Consider the following 27,478-nt stretch of genomic DNA (forward strand, 5'->3'; position numbering starts at 1 on the left):
GAACACTTTACTTTTACAACTCTGGACAGTGACCGCTGACGTCACGGTAACACGGACGGCCTTGGTTGTCATGACCACGGCGGAGAGCTTCCCCGGCACCGCAGCATGGATGTTGCCATGGTGACGTCCCGGATCTCCGAGACGCAGCGTGATCACATGACCGGAGCTTCACACACGCCACACCAGCCAGGACGGAAGCGATAGGCTTCCTGATTAGCAGCTGTTCTTCCCGCCAGCGGGTCCTCCTCTCACATAAAGGTATTTGTTTTTTCATATTATTCACTTTCTGTTTGTTCACCTTGATAAAGGGGCGGTTGTGCCCCGAAACGTTGGAATGCTATCTTGGACACATTAAAGCACATGATGATATCATAGTCCTGACGTTTGTCCAGTCTCTGAGTGCCGCTGATTGGAGGTTGTTACCACATGGACATTTGTTTTCCAGATGGCACCAGAGCACTTTATGCCGGGGTAAGGCGAGTGCCGATCCATTTGCTACATTTCTCTCTCTCTCTCTATATATATATATATATATATATATATATATATATACATACATACATATAATTTTTTTTAACATATGTATACTGTTTGCACAGAGTTTGGCTGGACAATGTGTGAATGAATTAATATTGGTCAATAGGTACAAGGGCTGCAACTAGCAGTGTGCCAGCGGTGCCTGGCACACAGCGCATATGCAACGTGGGCACAGGACCGCCGGCAGCACCCACACGGCCATGCCGCCACCTCCTCACTAGCCTGTCTACTTGTCACACAAGTAGCCAGGCAGCGCTGCAGCTTCCTGTCCCTCCTTACGCTCCGGCCCTCCCGGCTTGTCCACAGCGTCTGATGAACACACAGACACATGTAAAAGGGCTGGCTGGTGGAAGCTGCTGCTCCAGATCTAAACATAAGTATAACACACACATGCGTAAAAGAGGCTCTACCTGGCATAATGTGTAAAAGGGGGCTCCACCTGATGTAATGTGTAAAAGGGTGCTCTACCTGGTGTGATGTATAAAAGGGGGCTCTAGATGGGGTAATGTGTAAAAGGGAGCTCTACATGGCATAATGTGTAAATGGGGGCTCTACCTGGAATAATGTGTGACAGCCTGGCGTACTGTGTAAATGGGTGCTCTGCCTGGCGTAAAGTGTAATAGGGATCTCTACCTGGAATAATGTGTAAAAGGAGCTCTACCTGGTATAATGTACATAGTAAGGAATACTGTGTGGCATAATTTGAATAATGGAGACTACTGAGCGACATAATATGAATTGGCATTATTTTTGTGACCACGCCCATTTCATTTTATACTCTTTCAGCACACCCAGTTGTATGCAGATGGGTCTAAATGCATTAGTAGATAATCTGTGAAGTACAATAGGGTTTCAATATTGCTACGTGTGTGTGTGTGTGTGTGTGTGTGTGTGTGTGTGTGTGTGTGTGGGTGTGTGTGTAGGGTGGCACTGACCCGTGTGTGTGTGTATATGTATGTAGGCTGGCACTGCCCATGTGTGTGTTTGTAGGATGGTACTGCCCCTGTGTGTGTGTACGGTGGCAGTATCTACTGTGTACCACTGTAGGCACGCTCATAGGTGGAACTAGATATGCCCTTTAGCGGGAGTATGAAATGTCCACTCAGCAGCGTTCCGCGAGAACTCTCATAATGTATAGAATCTCCCTGAAACTGGTTTAAAAAAGTAGGCAAGTATGACACACACACACACACACACACACACACACACACACACACACACACACACACACACACACACACACACACACACACACACACACATTATATAAACATGTGTGTGCTCCTTATTTGAAAAATTCTTTCAAATTCGCCACCTAATTGTAATTTTCTTTGTATTGATTGAAGATGTTATGGTTTTAATATTAGATTTCAGGGCCCCACTTTCTTAAGTACCCTGGGCCCCCAGAAGCCTTAATCCAACTCTGAGCGCATCAGTTTTTGTAATTTATCTTACATTTCATGTAACCAAGCTGCTGTATGTATGAGAGCAAAATTCTTTAAACAAATTTCTTCACCTCTTTAACTACATCCAAGCTGCATACACAGAAAGTTTTTGTCCACACTGGAATATAATATAATGGACGAGATTTACTTAGCCTTTGCCGTACACCCCGACACTTACAGCATTAATTAGCAGGGTCAGACTGGCCCACAGGGGTACAGGGGAAACCACCGGTAGGCCCCACTGCCTGGGGGGCCCTCCTCCTCTAGGAATCAGGTTCTAGACTGTGCACTTGAATGATATATTATACATACAAATGTGTCCACTTACATCTTTGCTTTTTTACCAGTTTGGCACAACATACAAAACACGGCTAAGCTGTTTTTCATGAGTAGCGAGTGGATGAATTTTAAAATTTTGGTTTGCTATAATAGAATATGTATAAAGTAACATATTAAAGAAGCAAATTAAGAAAAAAACACAAGGCATGGCTAAATCTCTGAGTCTATGGCATGCAAAACTGTGCCATACATGGCGGGATATAGCAAAGATGTATGTGAACACATCTGTATGTTACCTTATACTGAACAGGACTATGATGTATTCTCTACAGTACATTGCGGTCATTAATCTGGCACATTATCATGCATGCACTAGCATTAATTACTATATAAATTATCAAGAAGTCCAGACCAGGTACTCTATAATGCGCCCTGAGTCCTATTGGAGAAAGAGCACTATATATATAATATTATTATTATTATTATTATTATTATTATAATGGTTAACCAAACCTCTGTGGTAGCTGGCCATACCCCCTTTGGAGGCTGGCCACACCTCTAAGCATGGGCCCCCTTCCACTGCATGCCCCTAGTGGGCCCTTCATGCTCCAGTCCGACACTGTTGATTAATACCGCATAGGGCAGCTCTCCCCGATAAGAGCTGCCCTTTGCGATGGTTGCACTTCCAGGTTTCGGCCCCTGGAGTCCCTCTGATGCGGAATCCATGGGGAATGCTAGCAGGGATCCAATCGGATTCCTCGACAGCACAGATGCGGAAAGAAGCCCCTAGGCTTCTATAGGGTAACACCAGCTTTTGCTGGCATTAGCCTCTCCACCGGAAACCCAATGGCCAGGTGTTAGTACGTATCGGCAATGAGGCCAAAGCCTGAAAACGCATTTTCATGTTAGTACATTCCACCCAATATCAGTATTAGTGTACATACCTATTTGTTTGGTGTAAATATCTTGCAAAGTAGTGTAAGAAGAAGGGAAACCTGGTTCAAAATAAATCTTAACCCATTATTATTACATTTTATTTATAAGGGGCCACAAGTGTTTTGCAGCACCGTACACGTTAATTCTATTGTTTCATGTCTTGATAATAAGTCCCAGCAATATGTGGGATGTCCCAATTTGTTTACTTTTTAGAGGGCTATCTCAAATATTCAATTCTAGAATTAAATATTCACTTATTATCAAAAGTCAGACACTGTATTATTTTTTTTCTTAGAAGTACAACATATGCCAAGCGGCATAAATATTTTTACGGTCATATCAATAAGATATATAAAGATAGATAGATAGATAGATAGATAGATAGATAGATAGATAGATAGATAGATAGATAGATAGATAGATAGATAGATAGATAATCAATGTGACGTTTCTGGGACTGTATCAACCTTCCTCAAGACATATCTTGATAATGTGTCCCTCATTTTTTTTTTCAAGTCTCTGAGTGACGCCAGTACTTTGGAATCCATATTTGTGGGAATTTTACCCTCCTGGAGGGCACTGGACCAAGTTACCCATAGTGGATGTAGTGCCGGGGAGACAGTACTATTGTATATAATCATGACCCTCCTCTGGAGACTCTGCACAGTGGGCGGAATTCAAATGTCTGTCCCCGTTCCCGCTCCCTATCACGCCCGCTGGCAGCTATTCAAATGTTGCTGCTGACGAGCGCGACATCAGCATTTCAACTCACTATCCCCGGGGATGGCGATCTGAAATGCACGAAAAGTGACCCATTTGGGCGCCCAAACAGGACTTTTCGTGTTGTGCCCAATGGTTAAGTCGGGTTTAGCCTCTTCATGCAGCTAAACCCAACTGCTATGGGCAGTATCAGTGCGAAAGTGGGGGACATTTGTATATCGCCCCCAGCAATCTCCTGTCACTTTAGATGGGAGATGGGGGGCGATAACATTTGAATCTCGCCCAATGAGTCTACCCCCTTGAGAGCCACAAAAGCCTATGGGAGGAGCTACTCCATCTGTGCATGCGTAGCAGCTTCATTTTCGCCATTTTGTTTTTTTACTGCAACATTTATCTAATATACAAACAGTACTTCAGATGCAGTACCTTCTCTGAAATGGACATAATTAAGTAAAAAGTTGCAGTACATGGTGTGTTTCGGGGCAACCCCCCCTTCCCCTGGAACTTGCAATCTAAATTCTCTGCCATATACCACACTAGGACAGTGAAATATTCGCACTGCAGTGGATGTGGCCACTATTGTGAGGCACTCCCTGTATTTTGCTAAGGAACTTGTTCCACCTCTGTACGAGGGTCAATTTGCTCAAAGCCAATTAACATGCCAGTATATTTTTAAGAGGAATAGAAGGGACCTCTACATTTTCTTTTACCTGTAATAAATGAGTAAACTATTTTAATAATTGTAATAATGATTGTAAACTGGGTTGTTTTTTTGTTCTTTTTACTGTAAATAGTACTTTTAAGTAGTGAGGTTGAGCAAGTGACATTACTCTTTAAAAAAAAAACAATGGTGGTAACTGTGATTCTGTGTACTGTATGGAAGTGACTGGGATTCTGTGCTGTAAGACACTGAGATGCTTTCTGTGTGATATGGCAGTCACTAGGATGCTGTCTGTGCAGTATTGTGGTCACTGGGACGCTCTCTATGCAATGTGGCATTCACTGGAATGCTCTCTCTGTTTGTATAATGGTCATTGAGAATCTCTATGTGCTGTGTAGCATTGTGAATACCAGTACAGTATGTCACACATGGTGGTTGTATGAGAGGCACAGTGGGCAGAGTCGGCCTTAGGCATAGGCAAACTAGGCAAATGCCTAGGGCATTTGGTATGCTTAGGGGCGCCAGCAGCTTCTGCTGATTAAAATGATATGCGGCATGCCTATATTCTGTGTGTGACTGCGGCTGTATCTGCATATGAAATGCTACGTTGCAGTGTATTCCTGGAAATCACTGTAATGTAGCATTTCGTATGCAGATACAGCCGCAGTCGCACACAGAATATAAGCATGCTGCATATCATTTTAATCAGCAGAAGCTGCTTGTGCATCAGAGCCACATAGTAATTTTTATAAACAAAAGGCACCCGACGTTAGCGAAGCTACCAGATGACTCATGTCAGGCATCTCCTGCAGAACTAGCGGCGGTGCTAGGGGGCACCAGCCAAAATCTTGCCTAGGGCATCATATTGGTTAGGGCCGGCACTGACAGTGGGTACCTTTCCCTTTTGCATCAATTTTGTTTTATCTCTATTTCTACAATATCCTTCAAGGGTAGGAGCCATTAGCTAAAAAATCAACATTAGTCATTAGACAGTACAGTCAAGTGTTTTGTTTTGGATTATCACAACTTTCAACCAGCATTGTGATGTCAGCCAAGGACCATATACACCCTGCAGTGGTGCAGTATTCACAATCTTGGCTGCAAAGTGCAAACCCCTCCACACTTATACATTTCAACAAATATTGTGCCCTGCCCCCTCTGTCATATATTTCTGGCTCCAACACTGTATAAAAAGAATGTACAGAACTATGGAGTGATTACAATAATGACTAAGCAGTCTGTTCAGATTGAGTTTATGGGGTGCACAGAATAGGCAAAAGAGTCATTTTACCTATAATATATGTGAGGGAAATTGTCAGTATTCATTTAAGGGTTATAATAACTGTTTCTACATGACTGTGGAAGTGCATAGTGAATTATGTAAGTTTTACTAATAGGTATTACACAGTATAATTACATATTTGTTTTTAAATTTTTCATTTTTTAGTTATCTTTTGAATTTTGACATTTGTGTACAATGAGTGACTACATTTTTATGACCACTAGGTATTACATTTTAGGGCCACCCTTTGACCTTAATACAGTGTGAATTCTTTTTGGAATATTCTACTAACTGTCGGTATGTTTTATGGGAAATATTAGCCCAAGTAATGAACTGCATCTTCCAGTTCCTGAAGGTTTGATTGTAGTGGATCCAGAAGGATCCATGCCTTTGTGCTGTTGTCTCTATATCGTCACTCACTCATCTGCTTTGTGCAATTGAAAACGGGATTTGTCAGACCACATGACCCATTTCCAATTATTTACTGTCCAATGCTGGGTTCCTGAAGTAACTTGAGGGCTTTACCCTACTTACAGCAGATAGCAATGGAGTATGGACAGGTCTACTGCTTCTGAAGCTCATATGATTCATATTGTGCCATTTTTTGGGGACTTCCCCACTGTCCTACCCACGGGCCGCAGTGTTCCATGAGAGGAAAAATGGGGGGGGGGGGTGAATATATACGAGCAGCAGTGGGTGAATATATACTTTTAATGCTCTTATCCCCTAGATTTTCCTGGATTGTGAAAATGTTTGGAGTGTTTTGCCTTGAAGGTGCAGGCCTTAATGACATCATTGCATTCCCAGTGGAATAACATAATAAAGCCTGACAGCATCTGTACAGGTGGACTTTTATGCGTGTTTGCTCCCTCCATTGAAACTCCACTGTCCTATTCATCCTTAGCATTGCAGGAGTCCTTTTTTATAATTTGACAATGTTTTATAATATATTGCTTCCATAATTTGTTACAGATCAACCTTGGCTGTTGACATTGTAACTGGAAAGTAGCATGTGATTTGGTCAACAGAGCAAGTTGCTAAGTGCTTATTGGATGCTATAACAGCAGCTATGGAGTGATCAGTAGAGGAAGGTTCAGTAGGCCTGAGGAATGCCATCAATGGTCAATGGTTTTTTAAACCATCAGTTAGAAACCATCGCTGGTTTAACTTTGCACATGTTTAGACTGCTGTTGGCATTAGCCTCTGCCACTAATGTACACCACCTTTGATGCTAAAATTAATTAAATCACCATCAGACCATCGATGGATGCTAATCATAGCTGGGCAATATCCAACCCTAGCCAGAAGAGGTGAGAAACTTATACCCCTTTTCTACTTATGAACACAGATTCAAGCCTTGTCACAGCGATTTGAAACCCCGTTTACACCGTAGGGTTGACCCGGATTAGTGGCGGGTCTTCTCTCTACCGGCGCTTGGAGATGACATCATCTACAAGCGTTGGTGAGTCGGTTCGTCATATGATTTTACACTGCAGCTATACCCGGGTTTAACTCTGGTAGCATCACTGGACCCGGGTTATTTTTAAAGGACCCTTAAAACTAATTAATGCACATGATGGGCAGTACAGATGGTGTAATGGTTAGCATTACTGCCTCACAGTACTGAGGTCATGGGTTCGGTTCCCACCATGGCCCTAACTGTGTGGAGTATATTCTCCCCGTACTTGCATGGGTTTCCTCCGGGTACTCCGGTTTCCTCCCACACTCCAAAAATAAACTGGTAGGTTAAATGGCTCCATACAAAATTAACTCTAGTGTGAATGTGTGCGCATGTACATGTGGTAGGGAATCTAGATTGTAAGCTCCACTGGGGCAGGGACTGATGTGAATGGCCACAGATTCTCTGTAAAGCGCTGCAGAATATGTGTGCGCTATATAAATAACTGGTAATAAATTATGTAGAATCCATGTTATTTTGCCATGGGGCCACAAATGACTAGTTATGCCCCTTTAAATGTCCTTTATGCCCTTAATAAGGGTATATCAAGCAGTTTTGAGGTAAAAGAAGAGTTATGGTAGACTTACCATTGTTAACTAACTTTCTGCAAAGTAAATTTGGTTCCACAGGTAAACATCGGGGTGTAGAGTGGATCTTGATCCAGTGGCACCAACAGGCTAAAGCTTGAGGCTGTCCCAGGATGCATTGGGGCCTCCTCTATAACCCCGCCTCCAGGCACTGTGAGCTCAGGTTCGCTAACCAGTCCAATGCAGGAGCAGGTAAGAGAAAAGGTAGATGTTAGTCACATAGAACAACATTCTCACCGCAGGAAAAGGGACCAGCGGCTAATGTCATACAAAACCATAGAAGCTAGGTGCATCAGGGTGGGCGCCCTGTGGAACCCAATGTACCTCGCAGAAAGAGAGTAAACAATGGTAAGTCTACCATAACTCTCCTTTTCTGCAGCAGGTTACATTGGTTTCCACAGGGAATCATCAGGGATGTCCTAAAGCAGTTCCTCAAGGGAGGGGTCGCGCCTTAGCGGGTATGAGAACCCGGCGTACAAAGGAAGCATCCTGGGAGGCAGAAGTATCAAAGGCACAGAACCTAATAAACGTGTTCACAGAGGACCACGTAGCCGCCTTGCACAATTGTTCTACGGACGCACCATGGCAAGCCGCCCAAGAAAGTCCAACAGACTGAGTAGAATGGGCATTAATAGCAGCAGGAGCTGGGAGTCCAGGCTGTGCATACGCTTGTGCAATCACCATTCTAATCCATCTGGCCAAGGTTTGCTTATTTGCAGGCCAGCCACATTTGTGAAAACCAAACAAGACAAAAAGGGAGTCTGACCTCCTGATAGAGGCAGTCCTCCCCACATATATATGGAGAGCCCATACCACATCCAAAGACCGCTCTTTGGAGGACAAATCAGAAGAGATAAAGGCCGGAACCACAATCTCTTGGTTAAGGTGAAAAGATGACACCACCTTAGGTAAATAACCTGGGCGAGTTCTGAACTGCCCGGTCACAATGAAATATTAGAAAGGGTGGACGACAGGACAATGCACCTATGTCCGACACCCTTCTAGTAGAAGCAATAGCCAGTAAAAACAAGACCTTGGCCGTGAGCTATGTAAGGTCCACCATCTCAAGAGATTCAAATGGAGACTCTTGCAGTGCATTCAGGACAACAGCCAGATCCCATGGAGCCACAGGTGGGACATAGGGAGGCTGAATCCGTAAGACACCCTGAGTGAATGTATGAATGTCAGGTATAGATTCAATTTTTCTCTGAAACTATACCGACAAGGCAGATATGTGAACCTTGAGGGTGGCTAGACAAAGGCCTAAATCCTGGCCTCTTTGCAGAAAAGCCAGAATTCTTGAAGTTCTGAATTTGTATGCATCATAATTCTTATCAGCACACCAGGTGAAGTAAGAATTCCAGACCCTGTAATAAATCTGAGCTGAAGCCTGTTTACGAGCTATTAACATAGTTTGGATGACCGCCTCAGAGAATCCTTTGGCTCTCAGGAGTGATGCTTCAAGAGTCACGCCATCAAAGCCAGCCTGGCCAGGTCCGGATAAAGACAAGGGCCCTGTCTGAGGAGGTCTGGGCACTGAGGAAGTAGAAGAAGATGCTCTGTCGATAGACCCTGCAGGTCTGAGAACCAATGCCAAATGGGCCATGCTGGAGCGACTAGAAGTAGAAATCCTCCTTCTTGTTTGAACTTCCGCAGGACCCTGGGCAGGAGTGACACTGGAGGGAAAACGTAGGGCAGCCGAAAGTTCCATGGAATTGCCAGTGTGTCCACAAACGCTGCTTGAGGATCCCTGGTACTTGATCCGAAGACCGGAACCTTGTGATTGTGTCGAGACGCCATCAGGTCTACGTCTGGTAGGCCCCACTTGTCCACTAGTAGTTGACAGACTTCTGGATGAAGACTCCACTCTCCGGCGTGCACATCCTGGCGACTGAGGAAGTCCGCTTCCCACATCAGGATGCCTGGAATGAACACTGCCGATATTGCTGGCTCCCCCCAACAAAGGATTTATGATACTTCCATCATAGCCATGCGGTGTTGAGTGCCGCCTTGATGGTTTATGTATGCCACCGTAGTGGCATTGTCTGACCGTACTTGAACCGGCCTGTTGTGTACCAGAGGCAGGGCGAGAGTTAATGCATTGAACACCGCCCGCAACTCCAGAATGTTTATTGGGAGGAGTGACTCCTCTTTGGTCCGGCAACCCTGAAAAGAGTGTTGCTCCAACACTGCACCCCATCCCCTCAGACTGGTGTCCGCTGTCAGCAGGATCCAGTTGGGGACCCAGAAGGGACAGACCCTGCTCAATTGCTGGTCCTGTAGCCACCAAGTCAGCGTCAGACGAACCTTCGGAGTCAAAGTGATCATGTGAGATCTGATCCGATGAGGTAGGCCATCCCACTTGGAAAGGATTAACCTCTGCAGAGGGCAAGAATGAAATTGATTGTACTCTACCATTGTCGAATGCTGACACCATCAGGCCAAGTACTTGCATTGCCGAGTGTATCGACACTCTGGGGCGACAAAGGAAGCATCTTATCCTGTCTTGAAGTCTCAGGACTTTTTCAGAAACAGTCGTTGGTTATGTGTGTGTGTGTCCAGGAGTACCCCCAGATGCACCATGCTCTGAGCTGGGACCAGCGAGGATTTCTTCCAATTGATGAGCCACCCATGGGCTTGTAGAAAGCTTACCGTCAGTTGCAAATGACTGAGGAGGACATCGTGGGAGTTTGCCAGAATCAGCAAGTTGTCCAGATACAGCAGGATCCTGACTCCCTGGTGACAGAGATGGGCTGTCATTACGGCCATGACCTTGGTGAAGATCCGAGGAGCTGTAGCCAATTCAAATGGTAGAGCCTGGAACTGATAGTGGAGATTGCCAATAGCAAACTGCAGATACTGCTGATGCGACATGGCAATAGGTATATGCAGGTATGCATCCTGTATATCCAGGGATACCATATAGTCTCTGGGTTCCATAGCCAGTACAAGTGAGCGCAGTGTTTCCAAACGGAACTTGGACACTCACAAACTTGATCAGTGATTTAAGGTTGAGTATAGGCCGGAAAGACCCATTGGGTTTCGGAACAAGAAACAGGGTAGAGTGGTAACCTCTGTCTCTCTGGGCCAGAGGAAACGGCACTACCACTCCTGTATTCAGGAGGAAACCCACAACCGTTTGTAGAGCTTGCTAACGGATCTGAAGGGATAACCATGGTGCAAAACTGGGGAGGGGGACATCTCTTGAAGGAGACTGCGTACCTGTGAGAGACAACTTCCCGCACCCATGCATCTGAAGTGGTCTTTAACCAGACCTGGGTGAGCTGCAGAAGTTGGCCTCCCACCCTGGGGTCCCCCAGGGGGAGGCCCGTCACGGGGCAGGCTTGTCTTGTTTAGAAGCATGCTGACAGGCAGCCCAGGACTGCTTTGCCTTGTGCTTAGAGGTTTAGGGAGCACGAGATTGTCTCGGGTATGCCTGACCTTTTGCTTTCCCTTGAGGCCGGAAGGAACGAAAAGTGGTACCTTTAGCCTTCTGTGCAGAACGATTAGTATTTGGTGGAAAAGGCAGTCTTAGCAACCACCAATTCAGACACAATTTTATTTAGGTCTTCCCCAAACAAAATGTCCCCCTTAAAGGGGAGTACCTCTAAGGTCTTTTGGCGTCTACAGTAGGTCCACATTCCATGACCTCAACCACAGAATACGGCGAGCCAGGACAGACATAGTCAACATCTTGGCTGCTAACATACCCGCCTCAGAGGACGCCTCCTGAATGTAATAGGCAGAGGTGGTAATAATAGGATTTTATATACCTACCGGTAAATACTTTTCTCGTAGTCCGTAGAGGATGCTGGGGTCCATTTAGTACTATGGGGTATAGACAGGTCCACAGGAGCCTTCGGCACTTTTAGACTTTTTTTACAGTGAGAACTGTCTCCTCCCTCTATGCCCCTCCTCCAGACCTCAGTATAGGAACTGTGCCCGAGGAGACGGACAAACTTCAAGAGAAAAATTTACTTTAAGCTAGTGGCGAGATTCACACCAGCTCACACACCCTCAACCATGCCGCACAACATGGCATACAACTCAAACACATGCCAACGAGCATGAATAACTTTACAGCAACTGCTGACCAACAACTTAACACGTGATAACTTGTGCAAGAAGAAAAGATAATATGCATGAAAAAGGAGCACTGGGAGGGCGCCCAGCATCCTCTACGGACTACGAGAAAAGGATTTACCGGTAGGTATATAAAATTCTATTTTCTCTAACGTCCTAGAGGATGCTGGGGTCCATTTAGTACCATGGGGATGTACCAAAGCTCCCAGTACGTGCGGGAGAGTGCAGATGTTCCTACAGAACTGATTGACCGAATTTAAGGTCATCAGTGGCCAAGGTGTCAAACTTGTAGACCTTAGCAAACGTGTTTGCCCCTGACCAAGTAACTGCTCAGCAAAGCTGTAGAGCCGAGACACCCCGGGCAGCCGCCCAGAAAGAACCCACTTTCCTAGTAGAGTGGGCCTTAACCGAATTCAGTACCGGCAATCCTGCTGTGGAATAAGCATGCTGAATCGTACCTCTGATCCATCGTGCAATTGTTTGCTTAGAAGCAGGACACCCAATCTTGTTGGGATCATACAGGATAAACAATGCTTCTGTTTTCCTAATACGAGCTGTCCTCATAACGTAAATCTTCAAAGCTCTGACCACGTCTAAGAACTTTGAAGGAGCAGAGGTGTCAGTAGCCACTGGCACCACAATAGGTTGGTTAATATGGAATGAAGACACAACCTTTGGAATAAAGTGCTGACGAGTTCTCAGTTCAGCCCTATCTTCATGAAAGATCAAATAGGGGCTCTTGTGAGACAAGGCCCCCAACTCAGACACCCGCCTTGCGGATGCCAAGGCCAACAGCATGACCACTTTCCAAGTGAGAAATTTTAACTCAACCTCTTGCAGAGGCTCAAACCAATCCGATTGAAGGAACTGCAACACCACATTAAGGTCCCATGGTGCCTTAGGAGGCACGAATGGTGGTTGGATGTGCAGAGCCCCCTTCAGGAACGTCTGAACTTCAGGAAGGGAAGCCAATTGTTTCTGAAAGAAAATGGACAAGGCCGAAATTTGGACCTTGATAGACCCCAATCTTAAGCCTGCATCCACACCAGCCTGTAGAAATAGGAGCAGACGTCCTAATTGAAACTCCACCGTTGGAGAATTCCTGGATTCACACCAAGATACATATTTTCTCCAAATACGATGGTAATGTCTAGACGTTACTCCTTTCCTGGCCTGAATAAGTGTGTGAATGATCTTGTTGGGAATGCCCTTTCGGGCTAGGATCTGGCGCTCAACAGCCATGCCGTCAAACGTAGCCGCGGTAAGTCTTGATAAACAAACGGCCCCTGCAGAAGCAGGTCCTCGCGAAGAGGAAGAGGCAGAGGATCTTCTATCAGTAACTCCTGAAGATCTGGATACCAAGCCCTCCTTGGCCAGTCTGGGGCAATGAGGATCGCCCGAACCCTTGTTCTTCTTATGATCTTGAGAATCTTTGGCATTAGCGGAAGTGGAGGGAACACATACACCGACTGGAACACCCACTGCTTGTGGGTCTCTCGACCTGGAACAATATTTCTGAAGCTTCTTGTTGAGACGAGATGCCATCATGTCTACTTGAGGAATGCCCCAACGATTTGCTACCTCTGCAAAGACCTCTTGGTGGATGCCCCATTCTCCTGGGTTGAGATCGTGTCTGCTGAGGAAGTCCGCTTCCCAGTTGTCCACTCCTGGAAAGAAGATTGCTGACAGAGCTTGTGCGTGTCTTTCTGCCCAGAGGAGTATTCATGTTACCTCTGCCATTGCTGCTCTGCTTTTTGTTCCGCCCTGACGGTTTATGTAAGCCACTGCTGTTACATTGTCTGACTGGATCTGTATGGGACGATCTTGAAAAAGATGCGCCGCTTGTAGAAGACTGTTGTAAATGGCTCTCAACTCCAGAATGTTTATGTGAAAAAGTGTTTCTTGACTTGACCATCTTCCTTGGAAGCTTTCCCCTTGCGTGACTGCTCCCCAACCTCGGAGACTTGCATCCGTGGTCACTAGGATCTAGGCTTGAATCCCGAACCTGTGTCCTTCTAGGATGTGAGAACTGTGTAGCCACCACAGGAGCTAAATTCTGGCTTTCAATCGACAGGAATACTCTCTGGTGCATGTGTAGATGTGATCCAGACCATTTGTCCAGTAGATCCCACTGGAACACCCTCACATGGAATCAGTCATACTGTAGAGCCTCGTAAGACGCTATCATCTTCCCCAGCAGGCGGATGCACTGATGAATCGACACACGTGCTGGTTTCAAAATTTGTTTGACCATTGTCTGGATTTCCAGAACCTTTTTCACCGTTAGAAATACTTTCTGTACCTCGGTGTCCAGTATCATTCCCAAAAATGACAATCTCATTGTCTGTTCCAACTGTGATTTTGGAAAGTTTATGATCCAACCATGTTTCTGAAGTACTGCCAGGGATAGTGCAATGCTCTGCACTAACTTTTCCCTGGATCTCGCTTTTATTAGGAGATCATCCAGGTAAGGAATTATGTTGACTCCTTTCTTGCGAAGGAGAACCATCATCTCTGCCATCACCTTGGTGAACACTCTCAGTGCTGTGGAGAGCCCGAATGGCAATGTCTGGAACTGATAGTGACAGTCATGAAACGCAAACCTCAGGTATGCTTGATGTGGAGGGTAAATGGGAACATGCAGATAAGCATCCTTGATGTCCACCGACACCATGAATTCCTTCTCTCCAAACTGGAGATCACTGCTCTTCTGACTTCTGGCTCTGTTAGGGGGTGGCGGCAGTGCTGTGGGAGTGAGCGGTAGCCAGGCGTGGGCTATGTTCAGTACCCTTCAGGAGCTAATGGTGTCCTGTCAGCGGGAGCAGAGCCATTAACTAATTGAGAAGTTGGTTCCTACTCCCCCCCTAAGTCCCACGAAGCAGGGAAGCTGTTGCCAGCAGCTTCCCTGAAAATAAAAAACCTAACAAAGTCTTTTCCAGCAGAACTCTGTAGAGCTCCACTAGCGTGCCTCCAGTCTCACCGGGCACAATTTCTAAACTGAGGTCTGGAGGAGGGGCATAGAGGGAGGAGACAGTTCACACTGTAAAAAAGTCTTAAAGTGCCGAAGGCTCCTGCGGACCTGTCTATACCCCATGGTACTAAATGGACCCCAGTATCCTCTAGGTCGTTAGAGAAATGAGACAGGTATTGTCTGGCATTGTCAGATATATCCTCGGGCAGCGCTTACTCTAATGCCTGAACCCTTCAACTGCAAATAAATCCATTTGTATGTCACTGTAGACACAGTATACAACACCAGCGATTAAATCCGGTATTACGTGACTGAGTACACAGTAGAATTCATGTAATGGGTAAATACTGCGACGCACTATATATATATATATATATATATATATATGACCCTGACGCACTATATATATATATGACCCTGACGCACCTAGTCCCTTAGGGTACAGAATATAGTGATAGATATATCTGGGAAACACTGAAAGTGAAACCACACAGCAGATCCAGGCACACACAGTCACAGGCAATGCAGGTAATTATTATGACAATAAAACTTCACTGGACTAGTATATGTACAGATATATATATATATATATATATATATATAAACAAAGTAGTAGACTGGCACTCACTTAATAAGCAACATAATGCCCAGTGCCCTCAGCAGATAAAGTTAGACACATGCACAGAGGAGAAGTGGCACTCACGGCTGGATGTAAATGAATACAAGGACCACAGCAGGGTACAGACGAAAATTCTTTGGAATTGAAACATTGATACGTACTGCTGTGGTCCTTGTATTCATTTACATCCAGCCGTGAGTGCCGCTTCTCCTCTGTGTATATATATATATATATATATATATAAAAAACACAGCACAGTCCTAGACCGGAGGTATATATCAGAATACTCGTACAATATATCCTGTAATAGGTACACTTTTTCTTAACTAACGCTGTCTGTTTAAAGAAACATAGAATACTCAAGTGTTTGTAAAGTCACAGCACTGTATACAGGCGGCTTTACAAGGGAGACCTTGCCCTGCAGTCCCAGAGACCAGTACAACTATGCTTAGAAAATGGCACCCAGCGTCTCAGTCAGGGAGTGAGGGAGAGCGTGAGGCAGCTCCAGGGCGGGAAAATCTGCAGTAGATGGTGCCCTGTGCCAGGGAGAGGCTACAGGTCAAGCGCCGGCTCCCCTATGCTGGACTTCCACCCCAGGTACTAGCGAGCCTTATTAAATGGGGCGTTAGTACACCCGACCTGTGCTCTATTGCCCTTGTGGTCTAGTGGGGTCCCTGCTCGGTGACAGTGTCCATGCCAGCACCACGACCCGTCTCCCTAGGTCGCGGATGGAACGCGATTTAATGCGGATCCCGTCTGGGGGACACTCTTACCTCCTCCCTGTAGCAGCCATGCGAACCAGGAGAGCGACTGCGACCGTGTGCCTAAAGCCGAAGTGTCTCCACCGAAAATACCCGGGAACAGGCCGTGGGAGTATGCAACGCCGCTTGGGAGGTGATGGAGCTGCAGAGCTGAAGTGTCACCATGACATACAGCGCTGACAGCCCAGTTTTGAAGAAATTTTCTGTCAGGAAAAACTTTTTCAGGACTGCCCAGTGCAGCCCACCTGCAGACACCAACTGAAACTGAGCTCACAGTGCCTAAAGCTTTTGTTGGTGGCTCTGGATCAAGATCCACTCTACACCCCGATGTTTCCCTGTGGAAGGCAATGTAACCATTTCAAGCTTCTCACACTCACTTACAAAGCCCTCACTCACTCCTCTCCCAGTTATATCACTGACCTTATCTCGCTTTACACTCCCGCCCGTCCTCTTCGCTCTGCTAATGCACGCCACCTCTCCTGCCTTCTGATTACCTCCTCCCACTCCTACCTCCAAGATATTGCACGTGCTGCTCCCCTTTTCTGGAATTCTCTACCTCTCCCCCTCAGACTCTCCACATCTCTACAGAACTTCAAACGGACTCTCAAGACACACTTCTTCACGAAACACAGCTATCTCTCATCCCAAGCCTTCTGTGGCCCACGCTCACTTTCTACCCCATCTGTGTCACCCCTGTCTGTGTGCCCCTCCCCTTTAGAATGTAAGCTCTCACGAGCAGGGCCCTCTTCCCTCATGTGCTTTTACGTCTCTTACTTAATTTATCTTCTTTTCAATACTCTGATGGCACCAAATCCTTCGGTTTTCTGACACCCTGATACTTATTTCAGTGCTGTTTACTGACACAGCTATGTTTATACGCCCTGTTCTTGTCCTATATTGTATTGAGCTGTAAGTCACTGTTTTCATGTCAATAATAACAACCTGCTGCTGAAATTTTTGTTCTGCTCAACAAGAAGTCAGGGAATCAAGGATCAACCAAACCATATATCCTTGTAAATATCATTGTTCAGTTCTAAATATTAATCTCCTTTTATACAGACATGCAGGTAATACATTTTCTTACAAACACAACTACATATTATATAATAATGGCGTGTGAGATAAATCTGCCGTATTTTTGGTTTAATTCCCTTTATTGTCTTATAAAGGATTTTTTTTACATAAATAGCAGAACTGCTGCTATGCCAACAGTTGTATATGAAAAAAAATCTTGTGCAAGTGATATCAAGGTGCTGAAGCTGTCTAGTGCAGTATGTGTGGGGGTGTGACTTTTGTGACATATCGGATAAATCAAAGGCTCTAAAAATGTCCTATGAATAATGACTACTGCATAGAGTTCTAAGCTAGCAGTGCAGTATGCACCTACAAAGAGGAAGCCTCCCATGCTTATTTACATGTAACAAGAGTCATGAGATAACGTTACTCTTTATGCAGTGTAAAGGTACTGTAGCAAGTGGCACCACATTACCCTTCTCTGTCTCAATCACTATTTTCTTTTAGGGTGGGGTGCTCTAAGATTTCAGTGACTGTTCCGAGCTGAAGTGCACACCCCAGTTTACAGGTAAACTCCCAAGCCTCATTACCCCTTTGTTACTGCTGATATTTAAAGACCCACTAACCTAAAATCCAAGTTGCCTGTATAAGAAAAGGGATCTTTTAGCAGTCACGTGTGTGTGTATCTTTGTACGTGCACAAAAAACTCATGTATCATGTAACTTGATGCATTCGTATAAATGCGTGTTCAGCATTTTCTTGTGTTATCACATCTTATACACGTGAAGCAGCTGTCTTGTAGCACAGTTTTGGAGCAGTAATATCCTAAGCATCAGTGATAAGTAAATAAGTGATCTCATAGCTTTTACCGTGCTGGTAAATGTAGTGTAAATATATTCCGTTTCTAGAGTACAGCACACTAGCACAAATGTTTATTAGTTGGTACATAAGATGAAATCTATGCCATAGTAGGTACATGTTGGGATCACCCTTGTTTCCCACAATGTTCTTCAATTGCCTTATGGGTTAGAAATCCAGTACGCATAGAAACAATATCTCGCCCCATAATCAGAGCCTTATCTAAAATGTATTAGCGCTAACAAACATTGGGTTAGTAGAATGTTAAAATTATTTTCCTGCAACCTGTCGGCGAGACATCTTTCTTTTATCACTTCCTGACACGGGGCGGGATTATTGATGCATCACATTTTGAATGCGATGCATCCCTCTGGTCATCGCAAGCATAACAGTGTTTATAAATGCCATATGCATGAAGAAAATCACATAGGACAACTCCCCCCATAAGATCTGCCCTTTGCGATAGAAGGACTTACGGGTTTAGGATACGAGAGTCCTTCTACGCATGCATCAACGCACACGCCGCATTGGGTGCTGGGAGAATTGGATCCTTCTCAGGGGAAAACACGAAAAGAAGCCCATAGGCTTCTATAGGGTAACTCAATCTGGAGATGGCGTTACCCACTGCATCCAAGCTCTAGAATGTATCACATTCCAGAGCTTGGTGCATATGAGAAAAGCAGGCAAACCTCTGGGTGGCAACAGCGTGGCGAATATCAAGATTCACAGAGTGGCTGTTTCTGATGAGAGTATCTTGGTTGGTGATTCTGTGCCTCAGGTGCTCAGTTGGAGTTGGGACCAGAGCCGGCCTTAGGTATAGGCAAACTAGGCAAATGCCTAGGGCATTTGGTATGCTTAGGGGCACCAGCAGCTTGTGCTGATTAAAATGATATGCGGCATGCCTATATTCTGTGTGTGACTGCGGCTGTATCTGCATAAGAAATGCTACGTTGCAGTGTATTGCTGGAAATCACTGTAATGTAGCATTTCGTATGCAGATACAGCCACAGTTGTACACAGTATATAGGCATGCTGCATATCATTTTAATCAGCAGTAGCTGCTTGTGCATCCTAGCCACATAGTAATGCAAATAAGATGCATTTTCATAAACAAAAGGCGCCCGACGTTAGCAGAGCTGCCAGCTGACTCATGCCAGGCATCTCCTTCAGAACTAGCTGCGGTGCTAGGGGGCACCAGCCAAAATCTTGCCTAGGGCATCATATTGGTTAGGGCCGGCTCTGGTTGGGACGCATGGTTCAGATGGGTCTTTTGGACCTAGCATGGGGCTGTTGCAAAGTCCAGATAGTAATGAGTGTACAGAGGGAAAAGGTAGCAGGTGCACTATCTCACACTAGCTCAACCTGTAGTAACCAGAGGCACTTAGCATATTCCTGGCCAGGTCTATGAGCTTACCCAATGAGAGGCTACCTTGATGCGGTGGGTAAGTCCCTAACACTAACTATAGGGGTTCAGGTCCGGGGGGCAGGACACCCCAGAGCCACCCAGCCAGACAACCCCAGGGCATCACAGGAGTGATAAAAATATAGGGTTAAAGAGGTAGGAGCAGCTGTTGCTGCATGTGTGAATAATGTGAGGAGTAAAAGAAAATTATGTGAAGGTGTTACATATATATAAAACAAACTATAAGGGCCATGGAGTGATGAAATAGTGTTAAATTGCGATGCCCCAGGGACACCCAGCCACGGCAGGCACAGGGAGCCCCGCACCCCAGAGAATTCCCCCCATTATGGACTGCCATATTAAACAAAATGTAGGAGTCTTACCTCAGTGTGCTCATTCCAAATGTAAAGGCTAGAGTGTTGGACTATTTAAAATCAGAGGGGTGGGTGGGGCAGGGTGCTAAATTAGGGTGAAGGTGTTAGGCGCCGGGGTCCGCTCGTCGGTGCGGCCCGGCGCCTAGCAACCAGGGACGCCGTACGCGGATAGCCGCCGGCTCCCTGGCAACGCTGGACGCCGGGCGCACTGAGCCGCACGGACCCTAGCAACGGGGACGCCACTGACGGACCGCGTTCCCCGTTGCTGGGTCCAGGGTTTAATGAACCTACACCTGTTTCCTGGCCGTGCAGCAAGGCAGCTGCACGGCATGTAGGTAATTAGCCCTGTCAGCACCCGATTGGAGGACTCCTGTTCATATGCACTCTCAGGGCTTCTCACAGACGCCGGTAATAGCTTCCTGCATGCTGTCTCTGTTTGCTGAGAGTCTGTTCCAGTCTTGCTGTATCCGGTCATTCCAGTATTCGGAAGTCCTGAACTCGGAAGTTGTCATCTTATTCCTGGAGTCCTGACTAATCACCGTATAACATCCAGTGGTGTTCGTGAGTCGCGGCTTTGCCGTGTGTTGCGGCTTGTCCGCTTTATTATTTATTATTTGTGTTTTGGAGCATTTCGCGGAGGGTTCCGCTTCCACAGGTCCACTCTGGTATCCAGCGGTGCTGGGTAGGAGTATTGGACAAGTGGATTTTGGTTGTCCTTTTCCCTGGCGGGTTTCCGCACTTACTTCAGGTTTTGTTAGTTAGCTTGTTGCCCCTGGCCTGTTGTCAGTCAGAGGTCCTCTTGTTATCATCCTGCCTCGGATTTCCCTTTGTCTCTCACTAAGACCGGGGGGCACCGGAGTTGGGCAGACATAATCCGCCCTTCAAACGTGGCTGCCAGGGGCTCAAGAAACCATAGTCTCGCAGGGGATTTCCGATAGCACGGGTGAGACAATAGAGTTAGGGCGCCAGGGGCAACTAGTCTTTCCTGCTCCCGTTACCTGCATTCCATTCCAGCGCTCTGGTCCTTGTCATAAAATCTCCTCTGGTCAGGAGTGCTGGAATCATAACATTATTACCGGCCATACCAAAACTTAAAATTAAACAGAGTTTAATTTTTTCTTATTCAGTTTTTGTAAAAAAATTGTCGGCCTCATGAATCCAACAGGGTTAGGACCAAATCCTGGTCAGCTCTTAGTCAGTCAGATTCAAGAACTTACTCAGATGGTTCAGGATCTTTCCCTTCGGGTGAAGTCGCAGGAAGATCTTTTACGAACTTCCCCGAGGGTAGTTCCTGAACCAAAAATGCATTTGCCTGACCGTTTTTCTGGTGATAGAAAAGAGTTTTTTAATTTTAAAGAATCCTGTAAACTTTATTTTCGTTTAAGACCGATCTCCTCGGGTACTGAATCTCAGCGGGTCGGGATTATTATTTCTTTGCTCCAGGGGGATCCCCAGACTTGGGCATTTGGTTTAAAAGCAGATGATCCGGTGTTATTGTCAGTAGACGCTTTTTTTGGGTCTTTAGGACTATTATATGATGACCCTGATAGAGAGGCATCCGCTGAAGGTCAATTGCGCGCCCTCAGACAGGGTAGGAATCCTGCAGAGGTTTATTGTACGGAGTTTCGCCGGTGGCCGAACGACTGTGGCTGGAATGACCCAGCCCTGCGCAGTCAGTTTCGCCTCGGTTTATCAGAATCTATTAAAGACAGTCTCCTCCAGTATCCCGCTCCTGAGACTCTCGATAAACTCATGGAGCTTTCTATTAAGATTGATCGTCGTCTCAGAGAGCGGAAGGCTGAAAAAGGAGCATCGGTCAGGTCATCTCCATGTGTATATTCCATCCCTGAGGACATAGAGGAGCCCATGCAGATGGGTCTCTCCCGGTTGTCTCCTGAAGAGAGAGCCAGAAGGCAAAACTCTGGTCTTTGTTTGTACTGTGGGGGTAAGGGACATTTTGCTCGTAATTGTCCGAATAAGTCAGGAAACGCCTTGACCAGGTGAATTGTTAGGGGGTTCACCTAGGTCTGCAGCTTATCTCCTCGAATAACTCCCTTTTAGTCCCAGCTAAGGTTTCCTTTGGCAGCCTCAGTTCCTCGGTGTCGGCTTTTGTCGACAGTGGAGCCGCAGGAAACTTTATGGATTTAACTTGGGCTAAGGCCTTAGGCATTCCTCAGTTATCTTTGGGTAGGTGTGTCACCATGCATGGCTTAGATGGGAGTCCACTGTCCAATGGGGTTATTTCCCTCTGTACACCCCCTGTACTACTTACGGTAGGAGCTCTTCATTCTGAAAAAATCGAGTTCTTCCTTACCCATTGCCCAGCAGTTCCAGTGGTTCTGGGTCACCCTTGGCTGGCCTTTCACAATCCCACCATTGATTGGCGGTCAGGGGAGATTTCTCAATGGGGTGCCTTCTGTGATAAGGAATGTATTTCGTTTCCAGTCAGAATAGCTGCTGCCATTCCTGAACTCATTCCCGTGGAGTACCAGGAGTTTGCTGATGTGTTCTCCAAGGGCAATGCAGACATTCTGCCTCCCCATCGGCCTTATGATTGCGCCATTGAGCTAATTCCTGGTGCCGCATTGCCAAAGGGAAGGTTATATGCTTTATCCGGGCCAGAAACTGCGGCCATGAATGACTAGGTTAAAGAGAGCCTAGGGAAAGGATTTATTAGGCCATCTAAATCTCCTTTAAGTGCAGGCTTCTTCTTTGTGGAGAAAAAGGATGGCTCGCTCAGACCTTGCATTGACTATAGAGCCCTAAATAAAATCTCAGTTAAAAATACTTATCCTCTGCCGCTGATTTCTGTCCTCTTTGATCAGCTGCGTTCGGCTGTGATTTTTTCCAAAATTGACCTAAGAGGAGCGTATAACCTCATCCGAATCAGGTCCGGAGATGAGTGGAAGACAGCCTTCAGTACTCAGTCGGGTCACTACGAGTACCTAGTGATGCCGTTCGGCTTGTCTAACGCTCCAGCAGTTTTCCAGGACCTCATTAACGATGTGCTCCGTGACTTCCTAGGGAAATTCGTGGTCGTTTACTTAGACGACATCCTGATTTATTCTGACTCTATTGAACAACATGTTACCCGGGTGCGTCAGGTTCTTCAAAAGTTACGTGAGAATCATCTATATGCCAAACTGGAAAAATGCGAGTTTCATGTCACGGAGGTATCTTTTTTAGGGTACATTATTTCCCCTCTGGGATTTTTCATGGAACCAAAGAAGCTCCAGGCCATCCTTAGTTGGGCGCAACCCACCAATTTAAAAGCAATTCAGCGCTTTTTAGGGTTTGCGAATTATTACAGGAGGTTCATTCATTCTTTTTCCGACCTGGTTGCTCCCATTGTGGCTCTGACAAAGAAAGGAGCGGATCCTACCAACTGGTCGCGTGAAGCGGAGTTGTCCTTTCGGGCCTTGAAACAAGCTTTTGTCTCGGCTCCAGTCCTCAGACATCCCAATCCAGGATTGCCCTTCGTTGTGGAGGTTGATGCCTCGGAGGTTGGAGTAGGGGCTATACTATCTCAAAAGGATCCAGAGTCTCTGGAACTACATCCTTGTGCCTTTATGTCCAGGAAATTCTCCTCCGCTGAATCCAACTATGACGTTGGTAACCGGAAATTACTGGCAATAAAATGGGCTTTCGAGGAGTGGAGGGATTGGCTGGAGGGAGCAACACATACCATTTCAGTATTGACTGACCATAAGAATCTGCAATACATCGAATCAGCTAAGCGGCTGAATGCCCGGCAGGCTCGTTGGGCTTTGTTCTTTACTCGTTTCAAATTTATTATAACTTTCAGGCCAGGTTCCAAGAATACCAAGGCAGATGCTCTGTCACGCAGTTTTCTTCCGGTTCATGATAACAGTCCTGTTACTCCCATACTTCCATCTTCAGTCATTTGGGCAGGCCTCACACAAGATTTATTTACCCAGTTAAAACAGCTTCAACATCAAACTCCTGGAAATACTCCTGCTGGTCGTCTTTACGTCCCTGAGTTCTTGAGAGCTACTGTTTTGACTGAGTTCCATGATAACAAAGTTTCCGGGCATCCAGGGATCTCTAAGACATTGGAGTTAGTCTCCCGCTCAGTATGGTGGCCTGGTCTTTCTAAAGACGTTAAGGAGTTTGTTTCTTCATGTCAGGTTTGTGCACAGCATAAGGTTCCCCGTTCCTTGCCTATCGGGCAACTTATGCCCTTGAATGTCCCTCTCAGGCCATGGTCTCATATTTCCATGGATTTTGTGGTGGACCTTCCCCTTTCAGCTGGATGCAGAGTCATTTGGGTGGTAGTAGACCGTTTTAGCAAGATGGCTCATTTCATTGCCCTTCCCCGACTGCCATCTGCCCAAGGATTGGCAGTGTTGTTTCTCCGCCATGTTTTCAGACTTCATGGGTTGCCCACTGATATTGTTTCTGATCGGGGTCCACAATTCATTGCACAATTCTGGAAGTGTTTTTGTGCTTCATTAAAGATGAGATTGTCATTAACATCTGGTTACCACCCACAGTCCAACGGGCAAACCGAGCGAGTTAACCAATCATTGAAACAGTATTTGCGTTTGTACTCAGCCAAACTCCAGAATGATTGGTCCGAGTTTCTTCCATTGGCGGAGTTTGCTTACAATAATTCTTGTCATTCCTCCACCAACGTGTCTCCATTCTTTTCAGTTTTTGGTTTTCACCCCAGAGCTAATTCTTTTTTTCAACATTCCTCAGTTTCCTCGCTAACCTTAACCTCCCATCTCAGAGCCATTTGGAAAAAAGTGCACCTTGCTCTCAGAAAAGCGGCCTTTCGAGAGAAAATTTTTTCTGACTGGCTCCGACGTCCTTGCAATTTTAAGGTGGGAGATAGGGTATGGTTGTCGACTCGTAACATTAGACTTCGACAATCTTCAGCTAGGTTGGGACCCAAATTTATTGGACCATTTCATATCATTAAAAAAGTTAACCCAGTTGCTTTCCGGTTACGTTTACCAAAATCTCTTCGGATTGGTAATACGTTTCAATGCTCCCTGTTGAAGCCATACATTTCTTCCAGTAAATTTCCTCGGAAGATCTCTCAGGGAAGATCTCCAGTGGATGTACAGGGACAACAGGAGTTCCTGGTGGAGAAGGTTCTCGATTCCAAGTTGTCCAGGGGCCGGCTTTATTTTCTGGTTCACTGGAGAGGTTATGGTCCAGAGGAAAGGTCCTGGGTCCTGGATAAGGAACTTCATGCCCCAAGGCTCAAGAGGGCATTTTTTCGGGAATTTCCTTGGAAGCCTGGCTTTAGGGGTTCCTTGACCCCTCCTCAAGGGGGGGGTACTGTTAGGCGCCGGGGTCCGCTCGTCGGTGCGGCCCGGCGCCTAGCAACCAGGGACGCCGTACGCGGACAGCTGCCGGCTCCCTGGCAACGCTGGACGCCGGGCGCACTGAGCCGCACGGACCCTAGCAACGGGGACGCCACTGACGGACCGCGTTCCCCGTTGCTGGGTCCAGGGTTTAATGAACCTACACCTGTTTCCTGGCCGTGCAGCAAGGCAGCTGCACGGCATGTAGGTAATTAGCCCTGTCAGCACCCGATTGGAGGACTCCTGTTCATATGCACTCTCAGGGCTTCTCACAGACGCCGGTAATAGCTTCCTGCATGCTGTCTCTGTTTGCTAAGAGTCTGTTCCAGTCTTGCTGTATCCGGTCATTCCAGTATTCGGAAGTCCTGAACTCGGAAGTTGTCATCTTATTCCTGGAGTCCTGACTAATCACCGTATAACATCCAGTGGTGTTCGTGAGTCGCGGCTTTGCCGTGTGTTGCGGCTTGTCCGCTTTATTATTTATTATTTGTGTTTTGGAGCATTTCGCGGAGGGTTCCGCTTCCACAGGTCCACTCTGGTATCCAGCGGTGCTGGGTAGGAGTATTGGACAAGTGGATTTTGGTTGTCCTTTTCCCTGGCGGGTTTCCGCACATACTTCAGGTTTTGTTAGTTAGCTTGTTGCCCCTGGCCTGTTGTCAGTCAGAGGTCCTCTTGTTATCATCCTGCCTCGGATTTCCCTTTGTCTCTCACTAAGACCGGGGGGCACCGGAGTTGGGCAGACATAATCCGCCCTTCAAACGTGGCTGCCAGGGGCTCAAGAAACCATAGTCTCGCAGGGGATTTCCGATAGCACGGGTGAGACAATAGAGTTAGGGTGCCAGGGGCAACTAGTCTTTCCTGCTCCCGTTACCTGCATTCCATTCCAGCGCTCTGGTCCTTGTCATAAAATCTCCTCTGGTCAGGAGTGCTGGAATCATAACAGAAGGTGTCTCCTACCTTCAAAAATGTATGAATGCATCAGTTACAGAGGGAAAAGGGTCCTAATTTGCACACCTTAATTAGGTAGTGAGGTGCTACTCTGCTTGAGACTTAGTAAAGTGTACAGAGGGAAAAGGTAGCAGGTGCACTATCTCACACTAGCTCAACCTGTAGTAACCAGAGGCACTTAGCATATTCCTGGCCAGGGCTATGAGCTTACCCACCGCATCAAGGTAGCCTCTCATTGGGTAAGTCCCTAACACTAACTATAGGGGTTCAGGTCCGGGGGGCAGGACGCCCCAGAGCCACCCAGCCAGACAACCCCAGGGCATCGCAGGAGTGATAAAAATATAGGGTTAAAGAGGTAGGAGCAGCTGTTGCTGCATGTGTGAATAATGTGAGGAGTAAAAGAAAATTATGTGAAGGTGTTACATATATATAAAACAAACTATAAGGGCCATGGAGTGATGAAATAGTGTTAAATTGCGATGCCCCAGGGACACCCAGCCATGGCAGGCACAGGGAGCCCCGCACCCCAGAGAATTCCCCCCATTATGGACTGCCATATTAAACAAAATGTAGGAGTCTTACCTAGAGATGAGCGGGTTCGGTTTCTCTGAATCCGAACCCGCCAGAACTTCATGGTTTTTTTCACGGGTCCGAGCAGACTCGGATCTTCCCGCCTTGCTCGGTTAACCCGAGCGCGCCCGAACGTCATCATGACGCTGTCGGATTCTCGCGAGACTCGGATTCTATATAAGGAGCCGCGCGTCGCCGCCATTTTCACACGTGCATTGAGATTGATAGGGAGAGGACGTGGCTGGCGTCCTCTCCATTTAGATTATAAGAGACTGAGAGAGATTTACTGGAGCTGACTAGGAGGAGTACTGTTACTGTAGAAGTGTAGAGACTGAGTGGAGAGAGTTTACTAGTGAGGACAGTGCAGTTTACTTTATAATCCGTTCTCTGCCTGAAAAAAGCGATACACAGCACACAGTGACTCAGTCACATACCATATCTGTGTGCACTGCTCAGGCTCAGGCCAGTGTGCTGCATCATCTATTATCTATATATAATATTATATATATCTGTCTGACTGCTCAGCTCACACAGCTTATAATTGTGGGGGAGACTGGGGAGCACTACTGCAGTGCCAGTTATAGGTTATAGCAGGAGCCAGGAGTACATAATATATTATATAGTGAGTGACCACCA

General features: G+C 46.3%; 1 protein-coding gene across 1 annotated transcript in view; it reads left to right on the forward strand.

The window, feature by feature from the left end:
- Nucleotides 1-27,478, forward strand: part of SYTL1 (synaptotagmin like 1) — a 178,993-nt gene that overhangs the window by 28,820 nt on the left and 122,695 nt on the right. The window lies entirely within an intron of this gene.

Source organism: Pseudophryne corroboree, chromosome 2 (genome assembly GCF_028390025.1).
Source record: "Pseudophryne corroboree isolate aPseCor3 chromosome 2, aPseCor3.hap2, whole genome shotgun sequence".
NCBI classification, from domain to species: Eukaryota; Metazoa; Chordata; class Amphibia; order Anura; family Myobatrachidae; genus Pseudophryne; species Pseudophryne corroboree.